Raw genomic sequence first — 6,000 nt, 5'->3', positions numbered from 1 at the left:
CCCACTTCTTGGTAGTTGGAAAAATGCCACTCTCTTCATCTCTTAGAGTAATTTGTTTCCTTGCTTTGAATTTCCTTTGAGGACTTTAATTTTGTGTCTTTTTGGAAATTTTACAATTCTCTAGGTTTTAGAAAAATGCAAACAACATTGGTATTTCCAGCATTAATTGTTGCTTGTTTGATGCTAGTGAATTATGTAATTCACTGATATGTGACTCACATTCATTTGTTTGTTGTTGGTAATGCTCCCAAGAAGCAGGTTGAAAATGTTAAACCAAAGCCATGTATTTGCTCCACCCCTTCTCTTGCCAATGACATGAATGGTATTCACTACTTCCATTGGTGTTATATCCAAACATAAGTTAGTTACTTCATCACTATTCAATAGCTCACATATGTGTGTGAATTCAAACTTCTCCAGTAAATCCATAATTATCTCAAATGTTTCTTCCAATACTTGACTTGGTTAGCAGCCTTCATCACCAATCCTCATACTATTTAAGTCACCAAGCCACTCCTCATCCTCACTATCCATGTCATACATGACAAGATAACTGGCTAAGGCCATTTCAACTTCACTCTCCAAAGATTCGATATACCTTGAAGTAGGCGGAAAAAATTAGAACTACAATCATAATCCTCTATCTTGCGAACTCTAGGTATTGGTATGTGCCTCATTGAGGAAGCTTACAAATTTTGATTGTGGCATTCTTCATGAAATTGTTTGAATATAGCCTATTGATTCCTATCAGGAAACTACGAGCTCTGATCCTTCTAACCTCTCCATATCATAGAATGGATGTAACAATTTATTATGGTTGATTGAAGAATTTTGAATTCCTTACAGGTATATTTTGTAAATCTAGATAGTTTCACAGTAAGCATCCACTCATTATGATCTAAAATCTAAGGCACAAATTATGCACCACATTCTCTCCACCCTATTTCAACTTCCACAACTAGGATATCTAAACTACAAAATACAAAATATAAATACATTCTTAGATGTGAAGAATTATTAGAGTTATTCTTCTTCTTGTCTTCCTTACTTTTCCTTGAAGGACGACCTTGTCTTATATGACCTCTTTGAAATAAATATCATCAGAATTATCACCTAAGATCAGATTTGAAAACCCAATGTCAGATGCTTTATAGGTTCTTTGACACCATTTTAAACATTTTGAGTCTTGTGGTCTTTCTACAACTATGACTGAGATGTTGTGTGATTCCTTTCCCGATCCCAAAAGTTATTCTAAGCTATGAATAACTCAATAGAAACAGCTAGCTTCTCTTTCTTTATATCTGGCTTAGCTTGTTTAAATTCAACACAAATAGTGACAAATTTCTCTGTAACAACTTTCCCAAGAAGCAGGTTGAAAATGTTAAACTAAGTCCATGCCTTTCCTCCACCTCTTATCTTGCCAATGGCATGAATGGCTTTCAATACTTCAATAGGTGCAATATCCTAGCAAAATCTAGCTACTTCATCACTATTCAATAGTCCATGTATGCATATGAAGGAAACCTCTTCCAGTAAATCCATATTTCTCTCAAATGTGTCTTCCAATACTTGACTTGGTTGGAAACCTTCATCACAAACCCTCATACTATTTAAGTCACCAGGCCACTCCACATCTTCACTGCTCATGTCATAAATGAGACGGGAAGTGGCCAAGGCCATTTCAAATTTCCTCTCCAATTGTCAGATATACCTTGAAATAGGGAAAATAAAATTAGATTGCAATCATAATCCTCTATATTGTGCACTCCAGGTATTAGTATGTGCCTCATTAAGGAATATTGCAAATTTTGATTGTGGTATTCCTCATGTAATTATTTGAATACAACCTATTACTTCCTATTAGGAAACTCCAAGCTCCAATCCTTCCCACCTCTCCATATCATAGCATGGGTGTAACAATTTGTTGTGGCTGATTGAAGAATTTTTTATGCCTTACGGGTATATTTTGTAAATCCAGATAGTTTCATAGCAAGAATCCAGTCATTATGATCTTAATTCTCAAGCACAACTTGAGAACCACATTGTCTCCACCCTCTTTCAAGTTCCAGACCCAGTATATTTGAACTACATAATAAAAATCTAAATACATTCCGAGATGTGAAAAAATATTAGCATTATTATTCTTTTTGTCTTCCTTACTTTTCCTTGAAGGAAAACCCTTGCTCATATGACCTCTTTCCTTAAAAGAAATATCATCAAAACTATCACCCAAGATCATATTTGAAGAACCACTACAATACTTTCTAGGTTATTTGACACCATTTTAAACATTTTGAGCGTTGTGGTCTTGCACAACTATGACTAAGATGTTGAGCCATTCCTATCCTAATCCCAAAAATTACCCTCAGCTATGAATAACTCAACATAAACAATTATCTTGTCTTGATTTGTATGTCACTTAGCTTGTGTATATTCAACACAATTGGTGGCGAATTTCCCTGTAACAATTTTCCCAAGAAGCAGGTTGAGAATATTGAACCAAAACCATGCCTTTGCTCCACTTCTTCTCTTGCCAACGACATGAATGGCTTTCACGACTTCTATATGTACAATATACCAACAGAAGTTAGCTACTTCATCATTATTCAATAGCTCATGTTTGTTTGTGAAGGAAACCCTCTCCAATAAATCCATAATTCTCTCAAATGTTTCTTCCAATACTTGACTTGGTTAGCAACCTTCATCACCAACCCTCATACTATCTAAGTCACCAAGCCACTCCTCATCCTCATTGTCTTGCATGTCATACATGACATGGGAAATGGCTAAGTCCATTTCAACTTCACTCTCCAATTGTAAGATATACCTTTAAGTAGAGCACATAAAATTAGAACTGCAATCATAATCCTTTATCTTGCACACTCTAGGAATTGGCATGTGCCTCATTAAGGAAGCTTGAAAATTTTGATTGTACCATTCTTCATGCCCAGTGTATCCATCATAATGAAACCATTTGACTCCACTAGCTTATTATTTCATGTCCATATCATAGCATGGGTGTAATTATTTGTTGTGGGCAATTAAAGAATTTGTTGTGCCTTATAGGCATATTTTGTAAATTGAGATAGTTTCACAACAAGCATCCACATTATGATATGAAGTCTCAAGCACAACTTGAGCAACACATTCTCTTTGCCCACTTTCAACTTCCACAACTAGGATATTTGAACTACAAAATATAGAATCTAAATACATTCTTAGATGTGAAGAATTATCATATTTATTCTTCTTCTTGTCTTCCTTACTTTTCCTTGCAGGATGACCCTATCCCGTATGACATTTTTCTTTTAAAGAAATATCATCATAATTATCACCCAAGATCTGATTTGAAAACTCACTGCGACGCTTTCTAGGTTCTTTGACACCATTTTAAACATTTTGAGCTTTGTGGTCTTTCCAGAACTGTGACTGAGATGTTGTACCATTCCTAACCTGATCCCAAAAGTTACTTTGAGTTGTCAATAACTCAACATAGATAGCTAGCCTATCCTTTTTTGTATATGGATGATATTATGTAGATTCAACACAAATGGTTACGAATTTCCCTATAATAGCTTCCTCCCCACCATCCATAGCCATGTGATAACCCTCCACTTCAAACTCAATTACTAGTGAATTCAATACCTGACTAGAACGAGGCCTTGAACTCCTGGAAAATAGCCATGATCATCTATTCATCAAGCATATCCAAAATTTAAGGCCATTTGCATGCATAAAATGATCACGACTATCTAACTTTGTTGGAAGACCTACAACACTTCCAGTCACAGTAAGCTCAGAATATGATGATCGTGGAAATGACATTACACTGCCATCGACAATGCTTTTAGGGGAAGCATCAACATCTACCTTTGAAAGGTTAGAATTTAGGCATCTAGAAGCACTAGAATATGCAATATGGCCTCCATTGGACACCATTTCAACAAGTTGAACATTTTTCATTGATGATACTTCTACATTGGATGCATCACAATTACCCACGTTTGAAAAATAAAGCATCTCCCTTTTCTCCAGGCCAAATGATTATGATCCAAGATTTTGTAAGCTAGTGGAGTCAAAGGGTTTCCCTAACATATTTAAATGCAAGCAAAGGAAAAAAATTAGGTGCAACTACAAATTTTCAAAATTAACACTATAACTATTCCTTCTGCAATTAGGAGTTTCAGTTTTTCAAAGATTCACTCTTTTAGACTCTGCTGTAAAAGAAAACCTATAATCAATATCCTTAAAAATCTCGTCTTGCAAAAGCATTTAAAATATTTTCCCTTGGATGAAATAGAGGAACAGTCATACGAGATTTCTCCTCAAATATAACTAAATCCATGATCCCAAACATTTGATCATTACAACTTCCAAAGAAGCATATATTTGCATTATTTAAACTTGGAAAAGGGGATTTTTTTCAGGATGACGCAAAGAAATTTTAGCATGCTCTCGATATCCTTCAAATTTTCTCTTAAAAACACCTAAAAGTTGTAAAAAATAAAGTTAAGGGTCTTGTTGAAACCTTGAGAGGATGAAACTTGAAAACTGATTGAAGGAATTAGTACTTGCACATCAACAAGCTTCATCAATCCTAATAACATGAAAAACACTTTATTTTCTAATGGATTAAAAATTGAGATCATAATCTTGTTGGAACCATTGATGACTTCCAAACTTCAATGCCAAATTCATGTCCCTTGAGCATGATGAGCTTCATTTTAGAAGGCCTTTTTCTCCTTCCCTCATACTAATTCTTATTATGCAAAGAATAGTAACGATGTCCATATTCCTAGTATAAGGACCTTTTCATGTACATTGGTAAAGGCCTTGAGAGTTTTATTAGTTTGGGATGAAATAAAATTCATCCCAAGCTACCAAGTGGTACACCTTGGAGCATATTCAAGCTAAGCTTCCCCAACTAGTAGGATAGTTGTTGGTGATCAATGACTCTTGAAAGGGGAGGTTTGAGCTTGGAAGGAGTCAAAGATTGACTGAGTCTATTAACTAAATAAATTGTGTCTATGAGAGTATTCAAGGAGATTTTAAGTATGTTCACACTGTAGTCATTGTATCAGAGGTGCAAAGTTACATAGAATCATAAGTGTAGGATTTTCAATGTAGTGGTGAGTTTCAGTCATGCATCATAACAAAAATTTGGTGTTGTGTTGCAGATAGGTTTATAGCACAATTTTGTGGCTCCATACTCTGAAAAGATTGTGCTATTTTAAAATTATCATGCTATGTTGGCTTTCACTTTTGGTTGCATGCTCAGAACCTAGTCAAACACATATTTCATTTAATCTAGAAAAATTATATTAGTAGGATTCTATTAGAATTATGTTTTAATATTATACTTATTCTCTAAAATAGTCTACCATAATAATTTTATCACAAAAAATGGTGAACGCCTATATTCAAATTTGTCAACAAAGTGATTTTCTAATTACTAGTTATGGAAAACTTAATCTAGTTAAAATTCTAAATTATATATCCACTACATAATTCCAAATTTAATGAAATATTGCCAGTGTGGGCGCATTGACATGGATGGACAAATCAATGAACACTAGTAGTTATGTGTGTAAGGTCCAATAATTTGCAATGGATCATCTTCTTCTATATCCATATTCCCAAAATTGGTACAATAATTTAGTTTAGATATGAACAAACTAAATACCCTGGGTTCCTTGCCTTCATTATCCCACCTTCAAGTTTTAAATGGGTTTAAATGGTGATGGTTGGTAGATTGTTATTCAAATTGTGTTGATTATTTGTTGGTGTAGTAAGCTTCATGTTGTTTATATGATGTTGTATGGATTTACTTCGTTAATAAAACTCAAAGTTGAGTGTAGTAAGGTTCATGCTATTCATATGATGTTTTATATATTTACTTTATTAATAAAACTCAAAGTTGAGTTATTTCCTATATTCTCGTGCCAAAGCGTATGAATGGTTTATGAGTATATTTCCATTTTGTCAAATTTTCTTAATTAT

This window comes from Pinus tabuliformis, chromosome X, assembly GCF_031772625.1.
Source record: "Pinus tabuliformis cultivar Carrire ecotype Pingquan chromosome X, CPIR1, whole genome shotgun sequence".
NCBI lineage: Eukaryota > Viridiplantae > Streptophyta > Pinopsida > Pinales > Pinaceae > Pinus > Pinus tabuliformis.
This window is presented reverse-complemented; position numbering follows the sequence as displayed.